Here is a 15334-nt window from a genome sequence, read left to right on the forward strand (position 1 = left end):
GCAGCATATTAATTAGTTAGCATTACAATTAGGATGCAAATACAGGCACCACTAGCAAATAGGGATCTGGAATCAGACCACAACAGAAGAGGAAAGGGAGGGATGCTGAGCAGGAACGGGCTGTAGAGGATCTTAGTGCAGTTTACCATGAGACGGTTCTAAAGGAATGTCCCTTCAGTCCTGAAAAAGTTACGTTTTGCAGCTCGGTTACATGGGAGTAGATCCCTAACCCCTGCCCCCTTCAAGGATGCCCATTCCAGAAATCTAATTATTGAGGAAAACAGAAAAATTACTGGGTTTGTATCATCAGTATCATCAGTACCAGTTCGAGTACTTTTCCAAGGGCCAAGATGATCAGGTAACACATTTCAGAGCAGATAGGAAATCAGTAATGGAGAAATTCAGCAGGTGTTGTTCTCTTCTGTGCTTCTCCAAGTACTCCGTGCAGTCTATTTTTAAGTGGATCAGGGAAGATATAATAGCAAGATTCGTACAAATTTCAAGTAGGCACAGTTTCTCCTCCATCAGACTTCTGATGTCACGTGCACATTCACATACATTACACATACAATTAAACACTTTTAACATTTTTTATTTTTTTTTTTATCCATTCCCCATCAACACAAACAACTCAGCATACCTTTCCTATCCTCCTTTTAAAAACATTGACCGTTCATGCTAACACAGCATGGGTTCATTACTTTGAGAGCTCAGGCTTTGTCTGCGTTATCGAATGGCCATTTCCCAAACCTGGAGCTCAGATGGGAAGGTTTGCCTTCCCCTGGGAAAACTGTGTAAAAGGGTTTTGCTGGCCTTAAAGAGAAGTTTTCCCTAGAGAGGGGTCTGGAACCGACAGCACAGCACCGTGCACAGAACTACGGCTCCCTGGTTAGCACGGGGAGCACATCAGAGCACCAAGGCAAGGGAAAATCAAGTCATTCCAAGGAAAATTTGAAGATCTGAGACGTGACCCAGCCAGACCTTCCCTTGAGAGCTCAGATAAATATCACTCAGGTTTGAATCATTTTGTTGGATCCCGCTCTAGCAGCACAAGCCAACATCCTTTTATTTCTAATATTCTGGGGGATGGCAGGAACACTTTACTGGGCAGCAGGTTGATACACCAGCCAAGTTATTTTACTGAGAACAAAAGTCCAATTTTGCTGAAGCGGCATTTGCGTACTTTGCCAACAAATTAACTAAAGGAAAGATCCTTAGATATAATCTACCTACTCTATAAATTTGCTACAAATCATACTGCAGGCAGAAAAGCTTTAGGTTTTCACAACTCTGTTCCCCTTAACAGTAACTTATAAAGACATGAATCTGAACCAGAGAAACAAGCAAGTGATGAGTGTTGCTTTAGAAATCCATAGTTATTTTTTTTTTTTTTTAAATTGCTCCTTTCTTTGCAATCAAGCCTGATTCTCTTCCCCCCAGGGTTTTCAAGACTGTCTGGATTTTTTTCATTTGCTCACAAATCAAAGACTCTCCTCCTCACCTCGAGGTTGGCTGGAAGGGTCTGACTGGAGGCAGAACTGGTCACCAGTCACTGACAGGAGTCTGCTTGTGTAAGCACAGGATTTATGAGCATTGCAGCTGCATGGCAATGAAGTTTGCTTTTGAAGAATACTCAGGAAAAATTTAATTCACCCGGGGTTAAACCACAGGCTTTTCAGCTCCTCTAGTTGCCAACTAAATGGTCCTTGCTGACCCTGTGCCCTGTTATCCTTTCTCACTGTCTCACTTTAATAAAAACTGAACCATTCCCTGCTCCATCCAAGGTGGGAGTCCTCAGGGTGAATGAAAGTCAGGCCAGTAATGCGTGTCTCAGGTAAACTCTGGAATCAGTTATTATCCCTTAGGTCTAAAAATACCTACAGTTGACTGCATTTTGCTTTGACTATCCACTCTCCCCATGCCTGTCAGCAGAGCCCCGTTCTGACTGCAAGGCATCAATCACAGAAATGTGTGAGCCAGTCCTGAGCTAGTAAAAATTACCCTCGTTTCATGAGCAATCTCACTGCTTTCGTTATGGGCTTTCTGGCCAAATTCGGCCCAGGCAGGAGGTCTCGATAAGCATCTTGATCATGTGCTTTCCTGACCTTGATGTTTGGAGTCATGGGCAGATTCCAAGTCAGATGAAACAATGTCAGGAAATATCTCCGAATGCAGAACCAAAAGAAATTGGGACAACCATAAACCACCACTTTTCTGGTAAGCCAGGCTGATCCGAGTTTACTGCTGTGTGCCTGGCTGCTAACCAGCAAAACCATAATTCCCAAATATCCCAGTGCCCTGAGAGTATCTTTAAAGTAGAAATAAATTCATGAAAATGGAAAATGGATACATTACTTTTCTCTCTTATATGCCTCATGGACATCGTTTAATCCATTTCCTACAGCAAAACCTGCATTACAAAACCAGAGGAATTCAAAGCAAATGAGTGGATCCAGCCCCTGCTTGACGGCAGAGCGTTAATAATTTTTCTTAGCTCCCTGCTTAGATTGTTTTTCACCTAAAGAGATATTTAGTGTAATATCCAAACACTTGTTTCAAAGCAGGCAAGGAACATTCCCCCAGATGAAATGGAGTCTTCTAGATCACCGGGAAATGGGGCAGACTTCCTAAGAAGGAGATTTGTAGGCAGACACGCTACCTTGTTGTGGCAGGCTACGTGCCAGGGATGGCTAAAATTCTAGTGGAGAATAAAGAGAAATGTCCAATTTTAGGTGGTGAGATTGGCTCCCCTTGGGAGCCATCGAACCCCTGCCTCTTGAGATGCTTTACAAACATCATCAAAATAGAGAATGAACCAGAGGGAATAATGCTGCAAGCAGAGCTGGGAGATGGTGTTGCCATTCTCCGTCTGTGCTCTTTGTGAACAAACCAGCAGCTGTAATCTTTTTGATGATGTAGCCATCAGGATTGCTCTTTGGGCAAAAGGACTGATTTTCTTTAGGTAGTAATTTCAGGCTGCCATTTTCAGCGGGTGTTTGATGGTTTGCAGCTAGCGGGGAACGCCCGCAGAGTCAGGCATCACCCTGCTGCCCCGCAGCCTGGCACTACAGTCATCTGGTCACACAAACACTCTGCAAGAGAATTCAGGAACCACCACGAGTTCTAATGAATTTTTTCAAAGACAGACTTCTCATTTGTATCAAATAATAAAAACTAAAATGAATCTGAAAGAGCTTACACTGGTATACCACTCCCCCTCTCCTTTGACACATTAGAAGTATTTTAATTGTTTCTTCTTATCCATTTTGTTCTTTTCTTAGTACTTACAGTGAAATTTTAGCTAACCACCAAGGACCAGCTTTTTTAATATTTAAGCCTTGGACTGGCTTGCCAGCTAAACACAAGACAGTAACTTTGTTTAAAGCAAAGAGATTCTCGCTACACCACCTCACATAAAACAAGTCAGCTTGCTAAAAATACAGACATTTCAGAATTACAGTTACTTTGTTCCTTGCTCCTGCTCTCTGCACCATGAGCAATTTCAAACCCTCAGCCCGAGCGAGCAAACGCTCACAGAAACGACCCGCCTCACCTCGGGAGCATGGACCTTCAGATCCAGGCAGCAACGGCTCCTTTGTGGCAGGAGAGCTGGAAAAGCAGCTGCTGGGATGTGGGGATGAAGAAGCCAATAAGATGATGGATGATATAAATAAAAATAACAAAGTAGTCCTCAGTATTATATTGTCTGCTTTGTTATGATAGTAACGCCTCACAGATGCTTAGTCTACTTTAGGAATAGCCCTAAAGAATGATAATTTTATCTCTATTTTACAACCAAAGTAGAGACCTTACTCAAAAATAGAGAGCTTTGCTCTCCCCATCCCCAGCCCTGCACCTAAACCATAAATCTTTTTCTTCCCATTACTGCTATACTATTTTTTATCTTGATCTCTAATAAATGTCATGTTTGTGAAATATGTTACAGCATATGGAGAGAAATAAATACAAGTACATATCCAAAGAGTAAGTCTAGCAGCAAGTGTCCCTTATACCTTGCCAGCGTTCCTCAGCACTGAATTTAAAGGCACTGTGTTTGACTGTGACAGGGTCATCAGTCGGCACGGACCAGCTGCTGTAAGTCTTGCTGAGAACCCAAAGCACCAGCAGTTTATAGATGGCTGCAGACCTGTGGCACCAACAAGAAAAAAGCCACGAGGGTAGAGCAGAAGCCTATTGGGGATGTCTGGGATCAATTCTATGCTCCCAGAAGACGTTATTTAATCTCTGTGTCTCAGGTTCCCCCCACCCAGTAAAATATTTTCCTATTACACAGGGGCTGTTTTGCTTAATATTCAAGAGCCTCTCTAATATTGCAAAGTTGGAGCTGCCTCCGGTGTTTTGATGACATATGTTACTTCCCTATAAGGCACCAGATAGCTGAATGATGGATGTGACTCCTTCTGAAATGTGAGCTAGAATTAAGGCAGCTGTGATTGGTTATGTAATGCAGCATCAGTTCCCAACATCTTTTAATCCCTTAAATTGGACCCCTGCTCATAAACCAGTGGCTTCCAAGATTTTATTCCAGATACTCTGCCATTTCTGCAAAGGAGAACACTGAATCATCAAGAGCATCTGGGTACAAATCCGTGAGCACTGAGTGGCCAGTAAGTAAGTGATGAAGTTAACTCCTGTCCTGGTGCGAGAGCACAAGTGGAAGGTCACAGGTCAAAGAACAGGATGTACTTTGCTGGGCTAAAGGAGCTGATTTCTGTGTTTAATTAAAACAATGACACAGCAGACAGGCCCTCGATACATTGGATTACAGAAATCTCCGGGAGTAAAGAGAAATGTGCAAGAGTGATGCTGAGAACAGCAGGAGATACTTGATCTTGCCTCCGTGTGTGAAGTCTGGAAACTTCACAGGCCATAAAAACCTGCTCAGATCCCAGAGTTGGGTGCCCCAAAAGACCACATTTCAAGAGTTCCAGGAAATCAGTTGTGGGGGGAAAATAACAACTTGGTATAAGCTGAAATGTTTCTTTTCATTATCTCTGAAAGTTTTATTTTTAACTGTATTAACTACTTGGGTATTTAACATAAATTCTGCATCCAAGTAGTCTGAAATAACCAGGTTTTCCTCCACTTTGAAATTTTCTTGATTTTGCTAGCATTAATTTTATCTTAATGTGTCAGACTTGGAAATCTCCATAGAAAATGTCCTTTCCAGCACAAATGTTTGGGTCTGTGCTCTCTGTACTTTAAACTCACAGCTCTATTAGGTACTTCCCAGACGACCAGTACAGACTGATCTGCCCTGAGGAGCTCAATACTACAGGCATATTGAGTGCCAGTAAACAAGAAAAGTTTTACAGCATGAAAATATGAACCCACTTGTTTGCTCAATGGGAGAAGGCATAAAAGCTTGGGAACCATTTGAACACTGACCTAAAGTGAAAGCCGTGGCTGTTGGTTGAAAGCATCCATGTAGCTTGCAGGGGCCAAAAAATAAATGCTACAGCAGAAGTGCTTTGGTTTGCCTTGTATAGAAGTAAAAGGAGGATGTTTCCCAATGTGGCTGGATTTCTTGCTGGCACAGAAATGGAGGGGCTGGCAAAAAAAAAAAAAAAAAAAAAAAAAAAAAAAAAGCAACTAAAATCAGGTCCATCTGCTTAGAATTAGCTTTTGAGTTTATGCAATCCACTGTGCAGCAGTAATGCACAAAAGGAGAATGAAGCCAGGGGAGTGTGAATTACAGCTGATCAGAACATTTTCGGCTCAATGAAATTTTAAAAGTGAATTCTCTTGCAGCGATGTGCTAGTTTTAACGGGTTTTGTCAAGCAGAAGCTTTTGTCCGGAGCTTTTTGGTATTTCTGAGCAAGCTGGTGGACCTGCATTAAAAGAGAAGAGCAAGGCAAGACCTGCACGAAAACTGTCATGTAATCCCCAAGTAGATGGACTGATGTCATTCTCTTTTGGAGGAAGATTTTGCTTCTGTTCTGATGTGGGATGAAAATGAAATATGAAAGTTCAGTGGTTACGACAAAATGGATTTATCCTCCCCCACTTGGCTCTAATAAGAATATTTTGGCCAGAGCTCAGTAAGGGGATTACATATGTGCACAGGTTTATTTGAAATCTTTAAAGAGACAATTCCTGCTTCTTCTTCTAGCTGTTAGTGACTGCCAGGTCCCAACACAAAGCCTTCAATAATTCAGAATGTACTTTTTCGGACAAAAGAAGCTCCTGGAAGTTAGCACAGGTAGTCGATAGCTTTCCTCCTGCGAGAGAGGTCACTGCACAAACGGCCGTGGAGTTAGTGAGGTGTCTCTGATACTGACTCACTGAGGCATTAACGTGCTCTAGCAAGAGCATTTCGGGCTGAGTTTCCCTTGATGTAACATATGGATGCTGCACATCTTTCCAGTTCATGGGCTGATTCCTTTCTTAACGGCTTCCTGCTTCTCCTGCTTGTCTGTGAAGTGTCTTAAAATACCCTCCATACAGGTTTGGAAGTGGCATCATGCAAAAACTCTGTATTTGCTGCCTAGTACTCAATTATTTCTTTTTTTTTTTTTTTTTTTAATGACTGTGCATCACTCCAGACACTCAATTTCTGAGAGAACTGCTGCAGTTCTGGAGGACAGTTCTGATGACTTGAGACTTTTGTGTTCTGGCGTGCCGTAGAGAGTGGGAGGAAAAAATTGCGAGGAACAATAATTCATTTCTGGTTTTTCCATCACCAAAACATTTATGGTTCAGTTCACTAAGACAGTCTCCCGTATCATGACGAAAAAAAAAAAAAAAAAAAAGGAGGAAAATCCAGTTATATAGCTCTTTTCATTTAAAAGAAAATGTAGCTTTCACAACTAATTTTTAAGGTGCATTTTTACTCTGGTAGAATAAGAACCCTCTGCAGGAAGCAGTCAGCCTCAGCTGATATGAACAAAGGAGCACTGTTCCAGCCTCTAAGAGGTAGATTATTTAACATGATTTTTTATCTATTCCAAGGTAATACTACTTGGTTAGTGTTAACATTGGGAAAACAGCACATTCTTTTTTTATTATCCTGAGTATTGGTTTTGTAAGGAAGTTCATCTGCAGAAAATCATAGAGTGATATATTACTGATTCTTTACCTGATTAATGGAATTAATGGACAGATTATTTTTTTTTTCTTCATTTAACTGCTCCTGCTTTCTCACCTTCATCGCTTTGCTAAAATGAGTCACTGTTTGAGCACCAGCACTGTGAAGATAAGGTTCAGCAACAGTATGCCTGCAGATACTGGGAACTCTATTATTATTATTCTTCTCCCGAGCAAACCAGGCTCAAGTATTAGACAAGAGAGACATCTTTTCCCCTTAGAGTCTGCTAAACCAACAGTCAAATAAGCAGCAAAAGGAGCAACACTCCCTATACACACTTACAAAACCACACACATACTTTCTAAACTCAAATCTCTCCTGGATCGTTGCTGTTTGCATATGATTTTCCAGTCTGTAAGACAAGAACTTAAATTAGTCAGCAGTTAGTCTCCTATTGTAGGTGCTTAGGACTGTAAAGTACTTGCCCTACTGCCTAGAAACAGAGGTAGGCACCTAAAAATAAGTGATGTGTCCACTTCCTCCATCTCTCCGTGCCGTATTAAATTTAGGACAAAGTTTAATTGCGAAATCCAGAACTCGAGACTGGTTTCGCTGACGTTGAGTCACAGGAATTCTGTGTATTGTTTGTGCATGGAAAATGTTGGAGGAGAAAATCATTTTGGTTTGGGTCCATTCTTCGGTATATAAAGAACATCGTGCCCCATCTTTCTGCCAAAAAGCAGCGTGCACTGGCATGCTGATGCCAGCCAGCCTGGGAAAATCTGTGCATGTTCACTGGGGCCCAGTTTCAAGGCAAGAGAGCAGCCCGAGAAGTTCACACCTTCACGTGCTTGAGGTTTGAAGCTCTAGGGAATGAGGATTTTCTTACACAGGGATATGATTAGGAACACGTCTGCCTTTGAACTGGCCCTCCCTAGTGATCAACGTAAGCTAGGGAAACTGCTGCAGCTGAACAGCTATAAAGCCACTTGATATTTTGGTCATCTTTCCAAGAGCAATCAAGAGCAGTTGTCTAAGTCGAAGTCCTGTGTGACCTCTAACAACCCATGTGTCAGGACAGAAAGGATCGCAGAGCATCGCTACAAATTACTTTGCCGCTGGCCAAAACCAGTTCCACACTCCGCAGTAAAACTCAGAGACCATTTTATTAAAAAAAAAAAAATAATAATAATCTAAGGACTAGGATAAATACAGTATGCCATGGGGAAGGGGGTAAAAGATATCAAGGGATTTGCTAGCTTACGTCTCTGAAATAAGATGGCATTTATTAGGTGATAACTACCATGTAATGCTAAGAAACAGTAATGATAAATTCTGACTAGCTCAAAGCACAGGCAATGTAAGTGTCAGGTGGGGAACTAGGAACAGAACCCAGCAGACAACTCCTAGGGCTGCTCTCCATTGCCAGGCGCCTGGATGCAGCTATAGAGCATCACTGCTGGGGCAGCCCCGCTCCTTTCGCCTCGTTTACGTGACGTTGTAGGCACAAGTGCTCAAAGCAGGTCAGAATCCACCTTCTGCTGCCCCAGCCACAAACCACTCCATAGATAACAATCCATCCATCCAGCTGGAATAGTCTCTGACTCCTTTCACATTCTTAATTGGTATTTAATATGTAGCCTGGAAAGCATCAGCAAGAAAAAATACATATTTTCTTGTAGTTGCACTCTTAGTTTCTTGGAAAACCTACTGCTTGCAGTTATACTTGGGTCTGGAGAACAATGAACAGCACAACGCATCATTTCTTCTCTGTAAAACAGCTTTACAGTGTAATAAACAACCTGTTTCTTTTTATTCTGCTTTCACCCAAATACTTTGTCATTTCCCCTTTTAGTTATTTACTAATTTCCGCTACACTGAAAGATGCCAGAAATAACTCTCTGCTCTTTTGAACTTTAATTCATCAGCACGGAAAAAAAAAAAAATAGTTGGGGAACTTATTCCGTAGCCAGCTTTACAACAGGTACTCCAGGAGGCTTGAACAGTGTGTAACAAATTAGGAGCGAGTTCTTTAAATCCCGTTCCATCATCTTCTTCATGTGAGACTATTCCTTGCATGAACATTGAAGGGCTTCTGAGACTAATTCTATAATTTGTCCTGTCTATTTCTAACTCACTTTCTAATCTATACGATATTAAAAACAGACATAGAGAACCTTGCAAGTCATGCATTTGATGCAGCAAAATCATTCGTATTTTGTTAGATGATTGCCGATCGTGTATCATCTAGAAATTGTCACTAAAGGCTCAAATTTGTGCTAAATGAACCTAGGGTAATTTTGCTATTATCCTCCCACATTAAAAATTAACACTGATTCATAGGGAAAAAAAAAAAGCAAGCATTTTAAGAATATATTTTCATTTATGGTTTTTAATTTGGTTGCTTGTTTTTCCCCCAATTTTTGAACCGTGAGTATTTTAACAAAGAGTAAGCAAAGCTGGGCTTGATCAAAAGTTCAGCTGCATCTGCAGCTGGGGTTTTTGCTCTGTCTAATGTTAAGATGGAGAATTTGTTGTGCTGGCAGCTTTCTATCTGGGCACAAGAGGTTTGATTTGAACTCGCTTTTAGAGAAGCAGAGGAAGTCTAATAACTTCTTTCCTTCTTCTGGACACTAAGATGCTTCTTTTTCATGCAATTATTTTGAGATTTTTTTCCTCTTTGAAAGGATCCAAGGCGCAGAAACAGCCTTTGTGCTTTGCTGTCAGGAGGGTTGCAGCTTGATGGAAGGGGATTTGGGATGTTTCTGAGCTCCCGTGAGCAGGGTGGTCAGCTACAGGCTGATGTTCCACCACCACAGGTGCCGGTGCCTGCCCTCAGTTATTCCATGTTATTCCATTCCTCACCTGCCTCATCTCCAGGGGTCTGAAGAGCAATAAATAGCACAAAGCCTCTTTCCTTCCCCTACAGGCTTAGCCCACATAATAGAAAAGCCTTTTCTACTTCGCATACAATCTTACAGCAACACAGACGCTGAGTATAAATAAAATGTACAGTACTGTTGAATTAAATCCTTAACATGTAAAAACATTTTGATTTGCAAATCTAATTACCATTCCTGCCTGTTGGTGTTTTAAGTAGAGTTTTAAAGTGTCAGGCAGTGGGGAGGGTTTGTTTGGGTTTTTGGGCTTTGTGTTGTTTCTTTGTTTTTCATGAGATGCTAATTTGCGGTAATTGTGTGATGCAGTCATAAGAGCCTGGCTCAGAAGAAGGGAATTATTGGTGTGTGTATTTTAGTAATAACGATTAGAGAGCCTGGGGAAAAAAAAAAAAAAAAAGAAAAAGAGAGACAGGAGAGAGAACATATTACTAAAATACTCACGTACTTAGCAAGAAAGCTACAGCTTGTTGCTTTAAGGGAATAAAAATCTGTCTAGATCTCTCAAACACCTATGTCTACTGGCATGCCATCGAGATACAAACTGTACACATTTCTACAGACAGCTTTAATTTGAGGCAATTAATGGAAGTGAAAGAAGAACTGGGCAGTGATTTTTGTCGTAGCACTAGGCACATGGAAGCTGTTAACTCCTGTTGTGAGCTGAGGTTCTTAAGAGAAAGGCCCATCAGGAGAAAAAGAAAAAAAAAAAAAAAAAAAGCAGCAGAGATATTTGTTGGTGCTGTTATAGTAATACCTTGAAGTCTTAATTAGGAACACAGCGTGCTCTGTTGTGTTCGGCTCTGAACTAAAGGCAGCTCCAACCCCATTTTGCTTAAGACATAAGCAACAGGCAGGTAGACACAGCAGACAGGTAAGGAGCAAGCAGGTGCATCAGGAGAAGGGAGTGAGTCTAGCCCAGGCAAAAGGACACACAGCTCACCATCGGTCTGGCCAAAATCATCAGCGGAGAAGGGAGGCTGGCAGGGCGACGCCTTGGCTTGGAAAAGGTTAAAATAGTGGCTGCAGTGATCTTGCATAGGTATGACGCTGATTGTCTGATCATCTGTAGATTTACGCTACAAATGTCTCTTCCTCTGGAACATCCTGTGCTGGCCACTGTATGACAGGGTCCTAAATTAGATGGAGCACTGATTTATTCTGGCATGGTAGCTGCTATCCCTAAGAGACAGGGCCCAGTAACCTCAGCAGGCAGGTTTCCGCAGCTCCAGCTATTGATTCTGACTTGAGGGGGCTTTGGATCTCCTCTCTGCCCATGCTGGTGCTGCCATCGGGAAGCTGCTCCCTGTAACACGCTGCCAGAAGTACTTCTTGTTGCCACGTTGCTTTTAAAGCTGCTGACTTCTGCTGTCATCAGCCTGGGCCCTTTCCATTTCAAGGGGATCTCAGACAAGATGCGCTGATAGCAAATAATAGGTAAACACATGCCGATGGAAAGGCCAATACATCACTAACACATTACATCCTTTCCCTAAACAATTTTCTCTAACATTGCTAGCAAATATTTTCTCTAACATTGCCGCCTGAAGATGGCAGTGGGTGACACAAGCTTTGCATTTACAGCCCCAAAGTACCACAGGCTCCTTATAGATGAGAGGCTCCATATATCAAACGTAACATCGTTATGCTCTGAGCTGCTTGGAAGATTACTTGGACAAAAGCTGCTGTTCGAGCACAGTAGAGAGGTGGGGGGCTTAGCAGAGATGACAGGATTGTATGCAAAGTCAGATGGCGAGAGAAATTTAGTATGGGCACACGAAGATGCTCTAAGCTTGGACAATCAGCCAACACAAGGGGACAAATAAAGCTCACAGTGACATCCAGCCCCCCTGGAATAAAAGAACGTTTCTGAATAAAGACAAAATTTCTTCCCCATGATTTTTTCAGAGCCATGCTTCTCTAAAGTAGTCAAGGAATTTGCTGTACTGTGTGTTTTGGATGGAAAAGAAAGCTTGCAGGCCTGTAGTGAATGCTGAGGCACAAGCCCAGACCTAAATCTAGCTCAGATCTGGGAAAGATAAAGCAGCACACTGCTTTTATTTCTGTCCCAGTGATGTTATACGGATTGCAATCAGGACTGTACAAAGAGCTGGATGTGCCACACTGGATGCATAGTCAGAGCTCTGGCCCTGAGGAGACTTCTGCCTTGCCAGTCAAAAGTTGGAAGAAGGGAGATGAAGGGAGATGAAGGGAGATGCTTTGGGGAGAAAAAAATTCAGTCAGTAGCATGAAGGCAGGTGTTTCAGTGCGTTGGATCTCATTGCTTCTCACATGTGGGCAGGCAGCAGATAAAAACCCAAATGAAGTATTTAAGACAGTCCAAGATAGGTATGATTTAGCCATACCTTCAATTCCCCCAAACTATTTTACATATTAAAGATGAACATCAAGCTAAAGCAAAGAAAAGCAGCATAAGCTCTCACTAGAGGGAAGCAGCAGTAACATCACGGGAAAGGACCCAGCTAGATGCAGGAGGTAAACGAGAAAGAAGGAGGGATGAAAACTGAAGTAGGCATTCATCTTTGGATAGATTTGTTTCAGCAGTAGGTAAAAATCAATCTTCCTGAGGCTACGAAATAGAACTGTCCTCTGTATGTGGTTAGACTTTATCAGATCATCCAGGTAATAAATCAAACTAGGAAATTCTTCATGAGCTACATGGAGATAAACATTTAACAGCATCTCTAATTAGGCAGCCTTCAGACCTGCAGCTGAACACAAAATCCAGTGGCCCAAATCATTATCTGTTGTGAATTAAGGAAGTACCCCTAGCTTTAATGAAGCTGTCTTGATTTATGTAAAAGCATTGATCTTGTTTATCCAGCATTTACCTATGCTTAAGTGATCTAGGAACATGGTAAAAAAGTCCCTGTGAATCCCAAGATGGAAAATTTGAGACCTATCGAACAGTAAAGTGAGTATGAAATCAACAGGCAAGTTCAGTCCTTCTTGTCCAACGCTTTTTTCTTAACTCACTTTTTCTTAACCCATTGTTTGAATGCTCACTCCACTGCTCTCAAGGAACGGTAAATCACCAGTAAGTGCAGAATAGATACTCCTGTCTTCTGAGTCTCACACCACATGTAGCAATATCCTCCAAAGTCCCTACTCTCGATGCAAAGTGATTGTCTTCACCGTATGAGCAGCTGCAGCCCAACAACAACTATGCTGGGTTGATTATTTTTTTCTTTCTTTTTTCTTTTTAAATACTCAGAAGTTTGCAATTTATCTTCAACTCATCTGTGCTATAAGCTTCAGGCTGTCCAAATCTTAAAAGACAGAGGAATGAGACTACTTCCAGCTTCGAGTTTAATAGACAACATTTAATATCACTTGCCTTTGAATGGGTTTTTCTTCTCACCCAAGCACAAGCTAAGCCCTTACTAAACCCTGAGGGGTGGTTTCTCAAAGCAATATTTTTCACTACTTTCTGAAGAGGTGAATAACTAATCATGTCAAAGCCCATAGCACCTTGGAGAAGTTATCCCACTCCTGGTCCCAGACACAGGTTGCCTGCATGGGCTAGTTCTGAGCTCAGCAGATTAACAACGGCCCTTCCCTAAAGGGCATCGGACAGACAAGCATCAGGATGCTGGGCCGTTGTACAACGTGTAAATGAAAAGGCAACGCTGACCGAAGGCCAGAATTTGAGGCTGTGCTTTTAACAAAGATAACAAATAAGAAAGAGACAGAGGCTTAGAAACAGCTGAGCATTGCCTGGAGCTCTTCCTTGGGGACCCTCTCATGCTTTTCGGTGTAGTTTAGAAGGCAGAAAGCACAGGATCTTTTTTGTGTTGAGTGCTATCGAGGCAGAGTAGATGCAACCCCTACTCCAAAATTATTATGGTCTAAGTGAATAAAAGAAGAAGAAAAGCATTATTTCCTCTACTTCAGAGATAGGGAAGATACACTTCGAAACAGATTGCCCAAGATCAGCAGAGAAGGCTGCAGTAGAAACAAGGACCACATCCAGGACTCCAGTTCTGAACTGCTGAACTCAGAGACCTGCCTTTCTCTGCGGATCTTAACTGTGGGACCCTACAGGGCATTTAACCCTCTCTAAGCAGAGAATGAAAGCTAAACACTGAGACAGAGCTTTGCCTAATCTGTTCTTAAAAAACGTCCAGTGGTGGATATTCATAACCTCTACAGGTAGTCTTTCACCTGTCTTCAGAGGTGCAAAGTTTGATATTAAACAGCTCCCCTCTCCCAGCTTCACAGGTCACATTTTCTAGACCTGTATCATTCTCACTGCTTTCTCCTGAACTTTCTGACCAGTCCAAAACTTTTAAATTGGACTCCTGCATCTCCAGCATGTCTTGCAGAGCTAAGTACAAAGATTCCTTCATAAAACTTAGATGTGGCAGTAATCCTGCCCTGTCCATCTTTACCTGATAACATACTGTACTTTGTTCAGCAGCCCTTCTGACCTTGGACTGTTAGTGGTCTCCAGGGGCAGTTCTTCACTGCGATGCATTAATTTTTCTCTGAGGATTTAGGAAAAAAAACCACCCCCAATGTCTGGCACTTCCTTCTGCTTCCCTCCACTTCAGAAAGATGTCCTCTAACAACGGTATTACTCATAAGTGAGCTGATACTTTGAGTACAGTGTTAATGACTGAAGCTATTAATATAAATTTATTTCCATTCTGCATTTAAGAGCTTGAAACAAGCCACCGGTATGAAGAGGTCATATGTATTAGTAGAAACAAAACCCTGGGCGGGGTTTCTCTCTCTTCCCTCCCTTGAGTCATTTAGACTCATTTTCCAATTGATCGAGTGAAATAGAGTCGCCTCATCCTAAGACATACATCTAAAATAGGTCTGCTGAATCATGGTCTTTAAGGGTCTTTAGTAACTCAAGATTTCCTTTATTTATTTAGACTCCACTTTCTCCCAACAGCCTTTGCTACTGAGGGAAGGGCCACGGCACAGCCCGGCACTCCAGTCTGTGCAGGGATTCTCAAGACCTCCAAGCAGCTTTCAAAATCAAGTGTTACAACTCCAGAACAAGTAGCACGGGTGCCAAAAAAAACTGCGGAGAAATGGGAGCTGAGCATTTACAAATCGCCTCTTGTTTTTGTAGTTTGCAAGGTTCTCAAAATTCATCTGAATTCTCTTCTCCTCTCTCCTTCCCCTGCTATTTCTTCTCATCCAAAAACAAAGACTGGAAATGATACAGGAGCTGGAACTGTCATAAGTTAAGGAGGACTACGCTTCCCCAAACTCTTTGCCTAATCTACACAAACTGTAGGTTCCCCTTAGCTGCTTTGATGTTCTTCCTTCCAGGAACAAGGGTTGTCCAAGAAGAAAGCAGACAGTCTACAGCTGTTGGAACAGTCATCAGGGCTACCGACAAGCCCAGCT

This window comes from Athene noctua, chromosome 28 (genome assembly GCF_965140245.1).
Source record: "Athene noctua chromosome 28, bAthNoc1.hap1.1, whole genome shotgun sequence".
Taxonomy (NCBI): domain Eukaryota; kingdom Metazoa; phylum Chordata; class Aves; order Strigiformes; family Strigidae; genus Athene; species Athene noctua.